The sequence below is a fragment of the Panthera pardus genome, unplaced genomic scaffold (genome assembly GCF_024362965.1).
Source record: "Panthera pardus isolate Hobbes unplaced genomic scaffold, ASM2436296v1 HiC_scaffold_13, whole genome shotgun sequence".
NCBI lineage: Eukaryota > Metazoa > Chordata > Mammalia > Carnivora > Felidae > Panthera > Panthera pardus.
Window position 1 is genome coordinate 9,435,281 of NW_026526688.1, and position 18,285 is coordinate 9,453,565.

Below are 18,285 nucleotides of genomic sequence, written 5' to 3' on the forward strand. Positions count from 1 at the left end.
TGTACCCATGCCCAAGGTCAAGAATTCAAACTTTGCCCGAACCCCAAACCATAACCACTGGTGCCCTTCCAATAACAAGGTGTACTTTCCCCTCCATTGCTGACTTGGAATATCACAGAAAATTGTTTTTGCCTGTTTATTAAACTTATACAACTGGAATAACACCACCTATATCCTTTTGTGTCTGGCTGCTTCTGCTCAAAGTGATCTTTGTGAGTTTATGCTTGTGAGTTTGTAACGACACTTTATTTCATTGCATTAGTAGCGCGTGGGATTTTATTATATGGCTGTATCACAAGTTCGTTGTTCATTTCACAGGTGATGGATTTGTTTTCTAGTCTGGGAAGATGAGCAACAAAACTGCTTGTAGATATTTAGGAGATGTCTTTTGGAGCACACGAAGATGCATTGATGTTTGGTACGTACTAGAAGTGGAAATGTTGGGTCATAGATCAGCTTCGATAAAGTACTGTTTTGCAAAGTGGGTGTACCAATTTACATGCCCACTAGCACTGAATGAGAGTTCCTGCTACTTCACACGGTCACCAAAACCTGGCTGTAAATCTCATTTTAACTGAAGCCATTCTCATGGAAGTCTTATTTCAAATTGACCAGATTCCTAATGAGGGCGAGCACCTTTTCATATGTTTAATAGTCATTTGTATATCTTTTTGGTGAGATAATATCATTTTTTCCCATTTTATGATGGAGTTATATATACTTTTTATTGGTTTGAAGGAGTGATTTTTGTATTCTGTACACAAATTGTTTGTTGGTTATATGTATTGCAAGCATCTTTTCTCATTACCTGATTTGATTTATATTTTCTTAATAGTACCTTTGATGAATAGAACCTTTAAATTTTCCTATATTCTAATTTATCAGTCTTTTCTTTTATGGCTAATATATATATATATGTGTATATATATATACACATATATATATATATTATCACACACATTTATTTAGGATTTGTTCATTTCTTTCAATAATTGTACACTTTTAGATTTAGACCTATGTATTTTATTTTGTATGTGCTTATAAAAAGGTATCCCTTTTTAAAACTTAATTTTGGGGGCACCTGGGTGGCTCAGTCGGGTTGATTGTCTGGTTTTGGCTCAGGTCATGATCTCACGGTTCATGAGTTTGAGTCCCATATCTTACCCTCTGCTGTCAGCACAGAGCTCACTTTGAGCCCTCTGTCCCTGTCCTTCTCTGTCCCTCCCCCACTGGTTCTCTCTTTCTCTCAAAATAAATGAATAAACTGAAAAAAAAACCCTTAATTTTGTAATAATTGCTGGTGCATAGAAATAAAAATGATTTTTACATACTGACCTAGTAGCCAACAAATTTTTCAAGCTCACTTATTCTCATATATCATCTGTAGATACTTTTCCATTATTCACATTCATTAGCATTGATTCTTTGTGTAACAGTATATTTTAGAGGTTGTTTAATATTATTAGGCACAGAGCTGGGTAATTCTCTTTAATGGCCACTGAGTGTTTTATGATCCTGATAGGTTACACATCAGTGGTGTGGTTAGGCTAGAGACTCAGGAGTCAGACTCTCGGATTTGAATTATGATTTTACCACTTACTAGTTGAGTGACCCAAGGAATGTCACTGAACCCTGCTGTGCGAAGATTCATATATATATGTGCTCTCCTTGCAAACATTATTTCAGTGGTTTGTAAATGGGTATGAAATTGCATATTCGGATATTTCCCCAAAAAGGTCGTACTAATTTATACTCCTGCAGGGTGTTTGCAGGAGTTCTGATTACTTCCTATTTTTGTCAACACTTGGTATTGCTAAACTTTTATATTTTAAAAATCTCATCAAATGTTGAATATTGACAAATCTAAAAAATCCCAAAGCAGTATTTCATTATTGTTAGAGTTAGCATTTTTGTAAAAACTAGTAAGTTGAAGACACTTCACATGTACTTGACAGCCATATGCCTTTTCTGTAAACTGGTTATTAATATATTTTGCCTATATATATATATATATATATATATATATATATATTGTTTTTCTTTTTCTTATTAAAGCAATTATTTAAATACGTTGATACTTACTCTTTTTTGGTTGCATAGATTATAGATATGTTCTTCCAGTTTGTGGTTTCTTTTCTATTTTGTTTACATTGAATTTTGTTTTACAGAAATTACTCAATCTTTCATGTTAAGTTTAATGAATTTTTGCCTTATATAAAAATCCTCTCTGCTCTTGAAATCATACAATTCTCTTGCATATTATATTCCAAAAGTTGTATGGAAATGTTTTCCACATATGTATCTTTAGTCTACCTAGAATTTATTTTTGTGTATGGCTTGAAAATAGGGATCTAATGTCATTTTTTTTTTCCTTTTACACACAGATACCCAACTGTCCCAGAACAGATTACTTTAAAAAGGCCTTATTTCTTTCCCCACTGATTTGCACTGATAAATCTACCTGATATCAAGTTTCCAGAAATATGTGGCTCCATTTCTGAGCATTTTTGAGTTCTCCTTGTCTTCTTTTCTATGTTTGACAAATTCAGACTCTTTGATTTATTATATAGTTTTATAATATGACTGTTTAGTATCACTACCTCTCCTTCCACTGTTGTTTTTAAGAATTTTGGCCATTTTTGGATATTGCAATTTTCATATACTGTTTGGGGCAATTTGTCAAGTTTCTCCAAAACAATAGCAAAAAATACAAATTACTTGTTTTAATGTAGAAAGGAACTGTTTTGGCTCTAGAGACCAATTTTGGGAGAAATTGACATCTTTCCAATATTGAATCTTCAATTAATATACCACTTCTTGTATTTACAATTCCACAAAGATACTGCATATCTTTGCCAGAGGCCTTCCTAGATAAATTCTAGTTGCATTTTTTATCGTAAAGTTGAATTTTTAAAGATTTGTTTTTGTTGTTGCTGCTATGTTACAGGAAAGCAATCGATGTTTTACAATGTTTCTGTCATCAAACTTGCTGAACTCACTTTTTTTGCTCTAAAAGTTTGTAGACATGTTTACATTTCCCATATATACAATTATAACATATGCAAATAATGAGTTTTCCTATTTTATTTCTAGTATTTATGGTTCTATTTATTTTACTCTTTTTATTTTTCTGTTTAGGGACTATAGTAGAATCCTGAGTAAATGTAGTAATTGTAAGAATCCTTGTAAATTCCTGAATTTTGTTTTATTTTATCATTATATTTTATTTAAAAAATTTTTAATGTTTATTTATGAGAGAGAGAGAGAGAGACAGACAGACAGACAGACAGAGCATGAGCTGGGGAGGGGCAGAGAGAGAGAGGGAGACACAGAATTCGAAACAGGCTCCAGGCTCTGAGCTGTCAGCACGGGGCCTGATGCGGGGCTCAAGCCCATGAACTGTGAGATCGTGACCTGAGCCAACGTCAGACGCTTAGCTGACTGAGCCACCTAGGCACCTGAATTTTAAAAGGAAAACTTCTATCTGTGTCATGTTTGATCAAGGTCTTTTGGAAAGATACCTATAATCACTTTCGGTAGTGTCCTTCTATACCTATTTTGCTAATAACTTCCTTTTAAAGTTATGTAAAGAATTTGAACTTTGTCCTATGACTTTTATGTATCCACTGAAATGTACTTATGATTTTTATATTTAATCACGAAACGTGGTTGTATTAGTTTCCTAAGGCTGCCATAAAAAAAAAACAAAACAAAACTACAGACTTTGTGGCTTAAACAACAGAAATTTATTTTCTCAGAGTTTGGACCGTGAAAGTCTGAGATCGATGTGTCAGCTGGTTGGTTTCTCATGAGGTCTCTCTCCTTGGTTTGCAGTGAAATTTTCTCTGTCCTCACATGAACTTTCCTCTGTGTATGCACATTCATGCCTTAATTCTCTCTTTATCTCTTCTAACAAGGACAACAGTCAGATTGGACTGAAGCTTGTCCTAAAGCTCCTTATTTTAACATAATCACCCTTTGAAGGCCTCATATTTAAATATAGCTACATTCTGGGGTACTAGGGTTTGGCTTCAACATAGGAGTTGGGGGATACCATTCAGCCCATAATACTGCTGAATTTGTTGAATCTTTTTTTTTCCGTCCTCCTGTCTGATGTCCTTGGAAACGCGATCCTGTTGGATTTTTAAAACCAACTTTCTTGCAGTATAATTTAAGTGCAAAAATTGCATTAACTTAAACTATATAATGGAGACATTGTGACAAATGTATACATCTGCAAAGCCAAAACTTTAGTCAAGATATACAACATACCCAGACTTACAACTGATTTTTTTCTTCACTAGTACATTGGTGATATTTTTCCATTGTCTTTATATGTTATTTTGCGTACTTAATAACCTCCCATTAGTTTAAATATCGTTCCCCTGAAAGTAATCTGCCTTATTATAACATTTAAGATCCTTTCTCTTTATTTCCTTTTCTTCTTTCTTTCTTTCTTTCTCCATTAAAATAAATCCATATGTAGTATATTTTGTTCTGAATATGAGGAATCATGTTCTTTTTGAGGAATCATATATTTTTATTGTTTAAGGAAAATTCTCTAAGATTATCCTTTTCAATATTATTACCTCTTTCCCTCTTTTAAATCAGCTGTAGTCACCATGATTTATATTATACCTTTAGACAATCTTCATCTTAGAGCTGTAAGTTTGTACCCTTTTACCAAACTCTCCTTATCCATGCCCCAGGCCCTGCCAACTACTTTTCTACTCTGTTTCTGTGGGTTTTACTTTCTTACTTTCTTTTTTTCTTTCTTTCTTTTAGAATCCACAGATAAGTGATACCATGAAATATTTGTCTTTCTCTGTCTTATTTCACTTAGCATAATGCCTTCAAGGTCCATCCATGTTGTTGCAAATGTCAGGATTTCCTTCTTTATCATGGCTGAATAATATTCCATTGCATATGTATACCGTAAGTTCTTAATCCATTCATCCACTGACAGACACCTAAGTCGTTTCCGTATCTTAGCTATTGTGAGTGATGTTGCGATGAACAAGGGAATGCAGATATCACTTGGAGACTCTGATTTCATTTTCTTTGGGTAAATGTTCAGAAGTGGGATTGTCAGATCATATGGTATTTCTTTTTTTTTAAATTTTTTGAGGGATCTCCATAATGTTTTCCATAGTAGTTGCATCAATTTATATTTCTACTCTCGGTGAACAAGAGTTCCCTTTCCTCTACATTCTCACCAATACTTGCTATTTCAAGTCTTTTTAAAAATGTCGATATATTTGTTTTGAGAGAGAGAGGGAGAGTGTGCACACGAGTGGGGGAAGGGCAGAGAGAGAGAGAGAGAGAGAGAGAGAGAGAATCCCAAGCAGACTCTGAACTGTCAGCATGGAGTCCAAGGTGGAGCTTGACTTCATGAACCCCAGAGATCATGCCCTGAACCAAATCCAAGAACCGGATGCTTAACTGGCTGAGCCATCCAGGTGCCCCTGCTTTTTCATGTCTTTTTGATGATAGCCATTCTAACAAGTATGAGGTGCTATCTCATTGTGGTTTTGGTTTGCTTGCACCTGATGATGATGGATGTTGAGCACCTTTTCGTGTATCTTTTGGCCATTTGGATATCTTCTTTGGAAAAATGTCTGCTCAATTCATTTGCCCATTTTTTAAATTGGACCGTTTATTTTTTTCCCCAAATAGTTGTAAGTGTTCTTTATATGTTTTAGATATTAATCCCTCATCCAATATGCAATTTGCAAATATCCCCCCCCCCCTTTTTTTGTAGGTTGCATTTTTATTTTGCTCATCATTATTTTTCCTGTGTAGGAGCTAGCCCTGGGGGAATAGGTGAATTGTTTCATTGTTTGTCACTGTCCTGTCGCCACTACAGGACCCACTAGCTACTACAGCCAGGCAGTCAACAGGGGCATCTTCTGAGTGGTTAAGAATTGTTTCTTTGCTATGGTCCTGTGGCCACTACAGGACTCACTGGCCATACAGCCACGCAGCCAACAGGTGTGTCTTTTGAGTGGTAGCCACAAAAGCCGGACTGTCAGATAGATGCATAACCTCCTTTCAGAGAGATATCAGTGACCCGGAGTGGGCCAGACAGATGACACGAAAATGGTGCCCACTGGTCTCGCCTGCCTCTGGAGAGGATTGCATGGAAACAAACCCTGTAGACTTTCAGGCTTAGGTGTTCTGGGGGCCCATCCCTCAGGCGGAAGTCTTGGGAGTTGGGGTTCAAACCTGTCACTCCTTAGGAAGAAGCTGGGGTTGATGATTTCTTTCCTGATTATATGTCTCTGTGCTGGGGTGAGGTTTAAGGTGAGAGTGTATCTCACCTATCCTACTCAGTGTGGGTTCTTTTTGTGTTTGTTTATTTGTTTACTCAATGCACAGAATTTCTTTCAGAGGTAATTATTCTGCGTGTTGCTGTAGGTTCAGTGTGTCTCTGGGAGGAGGTGAATTCAGGAACCCACTGTGTCCGTGTCCTGGATTGCAACCATCTTCTCTCAGTGTTAAAGCTTTTTATGAGCCCTTCTGGGGCGCCTGGGTGGCTCAGTCGGTTGAGCGTCCGACTACGGCTCTGGTCATGATCTCGAGGTCCGTGAGTTTAAGCCCTGCGTCGGGCTCTGTGCTGACAGCTCAGAGCCTGGAGCCTGTTTCAGATTCTGTGCCTCCCTCTCTCTGACCCCCCCCCCCCATTCATGCTCTGTCTCTCTCTCTCTCAAAAATAAATAAACGTTAAAAAAAATTTTTTTAAAAAGCTTTTTATTAGCCCTTCATTAGATTTTCTTATTTTAATTTCTGTATCTATTAAACTCTCATATTTTTTCATGTCTATTTTCATTTTCTGCTAAATTCTGAGTCATTTTCTCAGATTAATATTCAAATTCACCATTTTTCTCTTGCTTTCTAATTGACTGCTTAGCCCATTCAATTAACTTTTTTTACTACAATTACTATATTTTTCAGTGCTCAAACTTCTATTTTCTTTAAGTATGCCTATTTTTTTAATAGTCCGTTGATCTGGAATTTTTCTTTTTTATGAATTCTTTTATGTCTTAGTCATTTGAACTCATTATATTGCCTATATCTGATAGTTTTATTATTTGTGGTTCCTAAGTATTTCTTCCTCAACCTCTTGAGCCCTGGTTCACGCTGACAGTGGGTTGTTTTCTAGTACATTCCACAAGATTTGTGAGAAAATCTTCAGTGAGAATTTATTTGCAGTAAAACTTTGGGGCTGTAGAGAGGGCATGCTTCTCAACAGAAGCATATTTTGTTTTTGTTTTTGTTTTTTTTTTGTCTGTGTTTCTCAGGTGCTACAGATTTCTCAGTTCAGCCTGCATTTAATGTTGACTTCTTGAAGTAGGGATTCCTAGATTATACTTGAAATTCAGGCCTCAGGCCTATTGTATTTATGAATTTCCAAGAGATTTTTAATTCTCCTGACCAGAGCCCAGGCTAAACCAGGCAAAAAATATTTTTGGTCTTCCTCGGTCAGTGGGAACCTTTTTTTTCCTCCTATTATATACTTGTATTGAGTCTTGATCTAAAGTATATGTGGGGTTCGTAGTAACAATTCCTCAAGGCCTCTTTGCCCGTCCTGGTTTGTGGCTTTTACTCAAGCCCTAGTTTACCCATAGCACCACAGTTTCTCAGGCAATCACAGCCTCCGTTCATGGGCATAATCATGAGCTGGTTTCTGAGGATTTCTTTATACTTTTCTAATCAGCCGTGTCTTTACTTACAGATGCCACACACACATACACACACATACACACCACTGTTTTTACGCCTTTCTAAATAAAAGTTTTGTGTTGAGAGATTATTCATGGTTTCATCCAGGGCTTCTTCCTCTTAAGTGGGAGAGAATTGAAACAAAGAAGCTTACTTGCTTGGTGGAGGGATCCCAGGGTCCGCACAGAGGAGGTGAAGGAGATTTTACTATCTTGTTTGGAGCAGGAACCTCCTGGGACTACCTGGCTAATAAAAGGTATCTGGTAGCCCTTTTCTGGTTCCCAGGCCCCACAAAGACTGAATGTGAAATAACGTTGCACCCATAATCTGTACATAGAGAAACAACAGTTGCTGTATTCTTTGAAAAAGGCTTGGATTCTCTGGGCAGTTTGTAAATGTCATGGTCAAATACAGGCACTTGCCACTGGGAAGGACCAGCACAGCAGATAGGACACATCCTGAGGACCTCGCCTATATTTTCAGTTGGAGAAAGGGGCTGAACTGCAAAATAACTGTTTTTGCTACAATTTCACCCGTTGGAGACCCTCCAGTGACTTGGGGAGACTTCTGTTACATTACAAGCCCAGTTATGGTTACTCTGATTCACATCTTCTGGCTGTCTTAGATCTTTTAGTTGTTTCTCCTTCTGAGGTTAGTGGAAGGAGTGGCCATTCCTTACAAGCCACACTCCCTTTGCCCTAAATCAAAACGTGCATTAGTTGCTGAGTTCAGAAATTATTAAATATCTTCTTGTATTCCCGGGGGTCTTTTTAATTAAGCTACAACATTCAGTTAACGATATTATTTTTCTGTTTATTTAGTTTTTAAAGGTTTTTTTTAAAAATGTTTATTTATATTTGAGAGACAGAGAGAGACAGAGTATAAGCGGGGGAGGAGTAGAGAGGGAGGGAGACACAGAATCTGAAGCAGACTCCGGGCTCTGAGCTGTCAGCATGGAGCCCAACGCGGGGCTTGAACTCACAGACTGTGAAATCATGACCTGAGCCGAAGTCGGACGCTTAACCAACTGAGCCGCCCATGTGCCCAATAACATTATTTTTCTATTTGAAAAACTAAGAACATTATTCAATATGACCCTTCCTATTATAACAAAGCATAATGTCTTGTGTATAGACTTCTGTAAAGCAAGGTTTTTCCAAATATATTGTAAGGATGATTTGTAAATGTGTGGCTTAGTTTATGTAGGAGAGGAGCTATCGGAGTTTTGGACCTTCTGGATTAGGGCAATCTGAAGATATTTGGCTCACAGAGGAATATGAGGAAGAGAAGCTTAATTTGTTTTTCCTCTCTATATTCATATTAGCACATGCCTTTCAATCAACTCAGTAACCTTTGATTTCATGATTAAATATCTATAAGTGAAAGTGTCAAATGAATTAGGGAATAGAGTATGAACCCTTTATCGACAAGAAAAACTATTAATGTTTATCTTTCCATTTATTCATCTCAGATATTTTTATTTTATGTGTCAGACATGGTATGAGGCCAAAATGTACAAACATGAGTAATCTGGCTCTTTTCTCAAAAAGTCATATTTTAAAAAGAGAAATCCCATATATATGTGTATATATACATTCATCAGGAAAAAAATTCACAGATGATTGAGCTTAATGGAATTTATCAGTCAGGCAAGGAGGGGAAAAAATTACAGGTGGAGGGAACAATGTTTATATACAAAGATGTGCTTCAGTGAAAGTAATATTCAGAGAAACTGAGGTAGTTCAGCATTTCTGATGGATAAGGTGCAGTAGGGAGAGGTGGGGGGGGCGGTTAGAGTAGATAGGACAGGGAGAGAGTTAAAGACTAAGGAGCCTGTGTCATGTGCTACGACGCTGTGACTTTCATATTGCAAATAACAAAAAGCTGCCCAATAATTTTAAAGATAAAGACCTTATAACATTACTCGAATTATCGTATTTGCCTTTCGTTCTTTTCCTCGGCATCTACTTCCGCAAATGGTACTAGACTTTGTCAATAATTATAACCTCTCTAAAACCTAAATTTCATGTGTCTTGTTCTCCTTACCACACTTCCTAAAATGATAGCTCACCCTTAGCCTAGAAATCTATCACTGCCGCCCAGATCACTAATCTACTGGTGTTACTATCATTTAACCATCCCTCACGTGCTTACCATCCTCATTCCTTAGCCAGCACGAATTTCATGGTCAATCACTATTGTAAGTCCTTTGCATATAATCTCAACTTTTCTTTTCACCTTTCTTGCTTGTACTGGCTCAGCAAACCTAAAGTCCTGATTAAATTCGACTTTCCACCTAATTCCGTGCCTTTATTGTAATGGGGCTAAAGACAACACACAACCATGCTGATTGATCTCACTTGGAATTCATGACCATGAACCTCAAGTAGGCTGCTTGGATCATACTGTGTGTTCAGAGTCTATTCTCCCAAGGAGACCGCTTCACAGCTTCTATTTTTAAAAAAAACATTTTAGTAAATTATCTCTCCATCCAGTGTGGGCCTCGAACTCACAGCCCTGAGGTCAAGAGCCACACTCTCCATGGACTGAGCCAGCCAGGCGTCCCCATGTGTTCTATTTTTCTACCTCAAAGTCTCCTTCATCATCCTCGCTCTGGGCTCACTTTCTATTTCACTGAAAGAAATGAAACAGTCAGAGAAGTCCTTCCACAGGCTCTCCCTGCTCCTTCTCTGTCTCCTGTGCTGATGCCTGATTGCTTCTTTCCTGTTCCCACAGAAGGAGTTTCTGTGATACTCTGTAAAACCAGTATCTCCATTTCCTTTGTCAGTATCACAGCACTTTGTTCCTCGAAGGAGCTGACACTCTAGCTCCTATCCTCTTGTCCCAGCCTCTGTGAAACGTGCCATCAAGTTTTTACCCTCACTTTTCCATCAGAATTGTTCTTATGACTCATCAGTGACTTCTGTGTTAATACCACCCTTCGTGCTGCGAGACGTCATCATCTTATCTTGTCTGATTTACCGGCAGTGGCATGACGGTTTCTTCCTTTTCCTTAAAACACTATTTTTTTTTTCACATGAACTGCCAAAATCACATGTGCTTTCTTTTCCTCCTATTTCATTGGCTCCTTCTTCTCAGGCTCCTTTTCAAGTTCACCCGAGAATGATGTGTATATATACACATATTTTTTTACATGAAAAAATAACTACATACTTGTGTATTATCAGTATAAACCATTTAGAAATTGAGAATGATGTAGGAAAATGAGGAAAAAACTGGTGCAGCGATGTCCTGGAGGCCTCACGAGGAGAGGGGATCCTGGGTAAAGTGTAGGAATTGGTTTTGGATGGGATTATGGAAGTTTCATCTAAGAGAACAGGTTGGGAGAACAGAAGGATGCTGGTAGGTGATAGATGTGGTGGTGAGAGTCTGTTAAATGTTACCTTGCAGTTGTCCCATTTTTCTTTGTAAAGTATGAGTAAATTCATTAACTAAAGGTGTGGATGGAAGGATGAAGGAGGAGATTTGGGGATGTGAGCCGATAAGTGAAATAATAAAACCATGTTTCAGTCAACCCTAGAGAGACCTAGAGAAACCCCGAAACTCACTGTGCTCTTCCCACTGAGGAAGGTACCAGATGCTTGAGCTAAGGACATAACCAACCCCAAGCATAAGAGAACAAGGTTTATTATTAATATACATACCAACAGTGACTCCCAGAAGACGATAGGAGTTACAGCTGGAGATTGGCGGTGACAGGGTCATCAGAGAAATGCAGGATTATAGAAGGAATAGAATTTATGTATTGATCAAGGAGTGACTGTATTTATCAGTCATCACCTGACGGGATTTGAACCTTAACCAGCCTTTGCAGGTGTCTCCAAAAAGGACATTTGTTCTTCTAAATTTATCACAGCAGGTCGTAAGGACCCTTTATCAACTGAGTTATAAGGTGTCATTTAAGGAAGGAGGGAACTGGGGAGAGTCCAGTGATAGGAGCTGGGGGCATCCCTGGGTCAAAGGGAACTTGTGTCAAGCAGCCGTCACTCAGACATCACAAACTAGTGACACTCTCTTGTTTCCGTCACCTGTGGTTGAGGAAGGGCAAATCTATTACATCTGTGTGGTATGCTACATACTTATTTATGAAAAGTTTCCAATTATTTTATAATTCTACCCAGGGGAACTTAAGCTCCTTGAGGGCTAACATCTTTGCCTGTCTTTTTGAATGCCTAGTACCCAGTACAGTGCCAGGCACAATTTGGCCCAATAAATATTAATTGAAAAACGAATTACAGTTGTGAGGCCTCATTCCCGTACAGTTTGTAGTAATTGCAGCATTGGTATGAAACCCAAGAAGTGATCTCGATGTTATTCAACTGTGTACATTTCTCACTGTATTGTTGACAAGGGCCCTTGTTTCTGAGTGAATATAAACTTGAAGTCAAAGTGTTTTTATAGAAAAAAAGGTTTTCTTTTTTTCTTTATTTTTTTTTTTTAAATTTTTCTTATACAACTGAGAAATCCAAGAGACAAACCAATTTCACTTAGGACTCAGTCTTGGCTGTCCGGCTCTAGCTGCCTTCTTGGATTTGTTGTCAGACGAACTATCTGTATGTGGTGATGTGGGTGAAGGATGACTGAAGCCTTTCTGCCAAGGCAGGGCCACCCCTTAGAATTTGGGTAAGGAGCTAAGACTAAGCAGGAAAATGCATCCTCTGTCCTCGTGGCTAGAGGCAAGGACCTTTCTGCGGGTATTTAGACATGACTATTTTTTGTTCTCTCATGGGCTTATAACGGTTAATTTGCATCCGATGCCCATGGCTCTTCAGTTTTGCAGGAATGATGTCTATAGCTTGTTTGCCGGATCAATTCCTATTTCGCTTTCAAAACCCTGTCCAAGTTTTAACTTCTCTTTGAAATTATCTGCATCACCTGAGTTTAGTCAGGCAAAGATTGTCTATGAGTATTAGGAAGAGGAGTGATTTAGTGCAGGAATCTTTGTAGCCTCTAGTATGGGAACTAGAGTTTATCTGAATATGGTAGGGTTTGGGAGACAAAAGCCTTAGAAGGCTGAGGCTGGGAGATTAGAGAAATAGTCAATATGTCTGCCTGGAGGATGCTGTTGATTCTGGAAGTTTGTGGAGGGATCCAGAATCTTGCAGCACAGGCTACTATAAAATGTCAAGCTTAATGGTTGACATTAAGCTTTCTTTCTTCCTTGCAAATCTTCCACAGATTCCTCCCAGGGGCAGATTCTAACCCACACTGTTTAAGCCAAATTGTTTCTGGGAAATATAGTTTCCAGCCTTAGAAAGGATGCATGGTGATGTTACCAGTGTGACCTCTCTCACCCAAAGCTCCACCCATGGTTGTCTGCTCCTCCCCACGGAGCCTGCCCAGGCACCCACAACAGAGGCAAGGCTCTCTCTGCTGCACCTCAGCCGTCCTTCTGCTTCCTCCGGTTTACTCCATAAGTATTTCTGCTGACACATCCCTTACATGGCGTAATACTTGTTTATGTGACTGCCCTCTTCCCTGGGTTGTGACTGTAGGAACCACTTTCTCCCTCGTTTCCATGTCCCCAGAACTTGACACAGAGCAGGCCATTTAATAAATATCTGTTGAGCCAACAGATTACTACGTTAAAAACATTTCCAAAATTGTAAAGGAAGCACCAGTATGTGACTAGATAGCAGGAGAATAAAGACACAAGGACACCATTGCTGAATGTTTCCAGAAGTTGTATTTGCAATAGTGTGAAAACTCCAATGGAGGACCAAGAGAATGCTGACCCTAGAACCCTCTTCTGGGGTTAGAATGACTTGTTTGCTCATATGTGTTTATTTTGAAGAAAAATGTAAGGCAGAGAACTTTTCTTTTTATTAAGGTTGCCGTCACCCAATCAGCAAAGTCATCTCAACCTCAGTCTCAATGACAAGCAAGACCAAACAAGCAGCACTGTGTTCTTGTCGAAGGAAATCGTGTTTTCATGATTCCTAAGTCATTAAGCTTAATTCCTGAGAAAAATGAAAAATGGTTACTTTGCATTTGTTCGGCATTGCGTATTTTAGTTAAACTGGTTGGGTCATTGATGACTTACCTTATGTGCCTCTAAGAATGATGTTAGTAGTATATCCTGTCTTGAATTCTGGTTTTCAAAAGCTATTTAAGATCCATCTGATAACGTATATTTTAAGGACAAAAATTCTGTGCTCCTTTCCTCTGAGTAAGTCTTTTTGTCTTGGAGTATTTATCCTTGTTGATACTGCATTGTTTTGGAATTTACAGTCCTGAATTTAATTCTGAGATCTTTTACTAACTTGGCTAACTTTGCCCACGTTAATCTTCTACCCTGTGTGCGAGAATAAAAATAGGCATCAAATCTCACTCTATTGGAAAACCTACAATAACGCTTTCAAAACACTTCGTATTCCTAAGGCAAAATGTACTGTATAAACCCATAGTTTCATTCTTTCTACAAGTGCGTTGAAACTAATAAAAAAAAGTTTACGTACATGATGGAATTTTTTTTTCCTGCATAAATAATTAAAATGACATTTTTACACGAGACACTCCAGGGTCCCCTGAAGAAGCTACAAACTCATCTAAGTTTGCTCCCACAGGTGTCTTAAAGAGTAGTACCCATAATACATTGAAGTCACTTCCTCACCGAGTTTTAGGTATCCCCGTGCTTTTCATTTTTCATATATCATGTATAAAATAATAGGCCATCGATAAAAAGAAAAAAAAAGACCTAGAGATATATTTTCCACCATTCTTTTGAGGAATACAAAATTGATTGGCCACACTTCTATATATTATATTATATATACGTTTATATATATTTATATAGATATATATTTATATATAAACAGGAGCCCTTCCCCCATGTACAGAAGGGACTGCAAGGATTTAAATCATACTGGGTAATAATACTCTGTTTTAAAACCATTTTATAAGCAAATCCATTTGTAAGAGCCTTGAGATTATGAAGATAAGATGAAGAACAGAAATATTTAAGTCTCCTGAGCTTTGCCAGAGACGGAAAAAGCCTTAATGTGTAATGCCATTGGAATATTTTAAGTATCCACTGTATGTGTGTAGTAGGATGGACAGAACTGTTTTGAGTGAAGAGAGGTTCATGAAGAAAGTGTATTGCTAATATAAAGTTGAGAGAAAAATCCAAACACATCCTTTCAGTTTTTACTCAGCTGTTCTTAAGTATGCTCTTTTTCTTTCTTTCTTTCTTTTCTTTTCTTTTTTTAGATATTTCAATCTATTGGGGGAGGAGCCAAGATGGCGGAAGAGCATGGAAGTTTTTTGTGTGTCTCGCGTCCATGAAATACAGCCAGACCAACACTAAACCATCCTACACACTTAGAAAACTGGAGGATTAACACAACAATCTGCACAACCTGAACCACAGTATTCAGCAGGTACCCAGCGCGGAGAGGTGAATTTGGGGAGCGAGAAGCCACGGAGGGTTGGGAACCGCTTTTGCGGGCGGAGAGAGGATGGAGACTGGGGAGGGGGGGAGAATACGGGAAAAGGACCCCTCCCCAAAAGCAGCTGGAGAGAAAGTGGAACATTGGAAACAGCCGCAGGGACTAAACTAGATATTTCAATCTATTGTTGCCTCCATATTTATCCAATTTAATGGCACTTTCTGTTTTTACTTTCTTCTGTATGTCCTTTGGATTCTAAGTCTTGTCATCCCCTCCTTCTCTTCCCTGTGTGCGGTCACTATTCTGTGTCACCTACCTGGTAAAATTCCAGACTGTGCAGAGTTAAGTGTAACTGCCTGAGTTGTCCTCAACCCAACCTAGGCTGCTGTACATGGAGACCCCCCATATTAGAGGCTCCCACTAAGCTCTTCAATATCCTTGTAGTACTTGTGTTAAAAGGGCTGTACTTCTTAACAGGGCTTAAAGACTAGGGGCATTCTGTTTCTATCATCTCATTCCTTGGCACTTTCCCAACACACTATGAAGACAGGGCAAATTTTTCACGCTGCATAGTCAGTCATTTATCACCTAGCCAAGTGCCGTTCTTCTATATGACGGAAACCTATTCTACTCCACCTGCTTTCTGTCTTCAGACTTACTGACCGCAACTCATGCCAGCGCTCAGCAACCCAAGTGCCATTTAGGTTTGAAACCACCCTTTGTTACAAGATCACGTCCTTGGTCAATTCGGCTAACCTTGCCCTTGGAGTAGCTTATCAACACGTTTCTTTCAAAAAATTCTCTTCCCCGAATATTTCTGAGTTTTGATTCCACTGCCTCCTCTTCCATTCTGACAAATGTTATGGCAAGTTAAGTGTTGGAACTGATGGAGTTCGATTCAAATTCGTGTTATTCAGCACTAACTGGATCCTTCCTGCTGCTCCACAAAGTTTTTCACTTCTTTTTCGCCTTTGAATTCTGAACATTAGCTATCCTCAGCTCATTTATTCCCATCAAGAGCTGCCTTCCCTTTCATTACATGACTTTCTCTTCGGTTTTAATAAAATGACCAAGGCTATTTAATACCACCTCTTTCTGCTCTGCCTTAAAACGGCCTCATCGCTCTTTCCTCTCCCGTACTTTTTCATCTCAGAGGAACAACCATCCATTTTTATTTCCCAGATTATTGTTGGTGTAGTAATAGCGTAGCAGGCCATCTCTTAGATGGATCTCATGATACCTCCAATACTACTCTGAATCATGAAGAGAGTGAATTATCAAGGCAATCTTGGGTTTCAAAATGCCTCCTGGACTTAATGCCTTTCACATTTTTCCACCTTTCTCCTCTTCCTTCTGTGTCCTCACCCTCTGCTTACAGGCTTCTAATCTCTAAGTGTAGAAATCCTACTTGCTTTAGCGTTCCATCTCAACATGTGCTCCCCTTAAGTTAGCTCTCTACACCATAGCCTCATTTTATCATGGTAGAATTATTTCTTTGCAGGTTAGTCCACTCCTTTATAATCATTACCTCCTAATTTGGGGGGAGTTTGCTATGTCTCTATCACCTACCATAGAGTATTAGGATTAGAGTTAAGGAGGGGTGCCTGCCTGGCTCAGGTGGTAGACCATGTGACTCTTGATCTCAGGATCATGAGTTCAAGCCCCATGTTGGGTGTAGAACTTATTTTTTTTAAAAAAGAGGGGGAAAGATTGGAGTTACAGATAAGTATATGTGAATGAATAACATATCCTGCAGTGAATACATTTATTTATTTATTTATTTATTTATTTATTTATTTATTTATTTATTTTAATAGGAAATGGAAATGACAAAGACAGACTACTGAGGCATACTGGGCTCAGGGGCTTGATTAAGCTGATTTTCTGCCCTTGTTTGATCAGTAGGCCACATTTCTGATTACTGGAAATGTCTCCCAATAATTTCCTAACAGGAAGAACAAAGCTTCTTTCCTGGGAATTTTCAGTACTGAAATGATTCAGTCTGGATAACGGTTTTTAAAACACTAGCCTATTTTCAAGCTTCTGGATTCATACAGTTCTGTATGGTCACCAGCCTAATGCATGATATGCAGCACATCAGCTCTATCAAAAACTAGGCACATTCAGTACAGAAATTTTGAAAGAGGAAATGTTGGCCTTCAGCTTCTTCTACTTCTTTCTTATGAGGCTCCTGCCCCCAACCATTCCCCAGGACCCTAGAGCCCTCATGCTCTCCCTGGTTCCCCCAGCACCTTACCTGGGTCTGAATGGACCTGCGTTTCTATTTGTCCACTTTGTTTTAAACCTCAGTGTAGACACTTTTCTGAACATCTACCTGGCTTTTCTTGATAAAGTTATACCCTAGTATTCTGATAAAATTGCCATTGCTGTTATAATATTATGTTTTTACAGTTATCATACATGTGGATAATTTTTGAGATATAATATTGTAATATTAATAGTGGATCATTTTAGGCATGAAGGCAGACTAATAAGAGTAATGTTTTCAGATTTTTTTTAAGAAAACATGTTAGTTTTTCAGCAACTTTTGAAGCTTTTCACTGGTTAAGTCATACTTTGTTACCATGGATCTTTGGGTTACAAGAGGACTCCACAATTGCCTGCAGAGTTCCACATGTTTGTGAAGAACATACGACATTAAAAATAGTTGCAACAATGGCACATACCTGTGTGTAAAGATACATATTATATGTATACTATATCTATTATTTTCCTGGAAAAATAGTCCAAAGCATTACTCACATTCTCGGTGGGATCTGAGATCTTTCAACAGGTTAGATACCTTTGACCTGTTTTTAATGACTTCAGAACCACTTTTGAATGGAGTCCACACATATGCATGCATGAAAAGATTAGTGAAAAGTTCCAATGGTTGCTATTGTCTTCTTGTCACTCTACTGCTTGATGTATGTTGCGTATGTATATACATACATACACAGTGCATATGCTGTGGTGTCTCTTTACATAAACAGCTTGCCACACCTTGAAACATTTGTTTGCTACTCATTAATACAGCTTGTCCTTTGTTTCCCTGAGAATCTCCAAATCTTCATGGGTTATTTTTCTCTGCAAAATGAATTGTTCTCTTGTCAGTTTCCTCTCTTAATAGGTCACGGTTACTAATCTTTTGAAC

At 38.4% G+C, this 18,285-nt stretch overlaps 1 long non-coding RNA gene across 2 annotated transcripts in view; it reads left to right on the forward strand.

Annotated features, from left to right (window-relative positions):
• Positions 1-311: 311 nt before the first annotated feature.
• The window catches only part of LOC128776484 (uncharacterized), a 36,734-nt gene continuing 18,760 nt past the window's right edge, over positions 312-18,285 (forward strand). Inside the window, exons 1-2 of one of the 2 annotated variants that reach the window (XR_008421530.1) lie at positions 312-418; positions 14,953-15,139. This is a non-coding gene — a long non-coding RNA (uncharacterized LOC128776484). The remainder of the gene's footprint in view (positions 419-14,952; positions 15,140-18,285) is intronic. The other variant, XR_008421531.1, reaches the window with a different exon arrangement.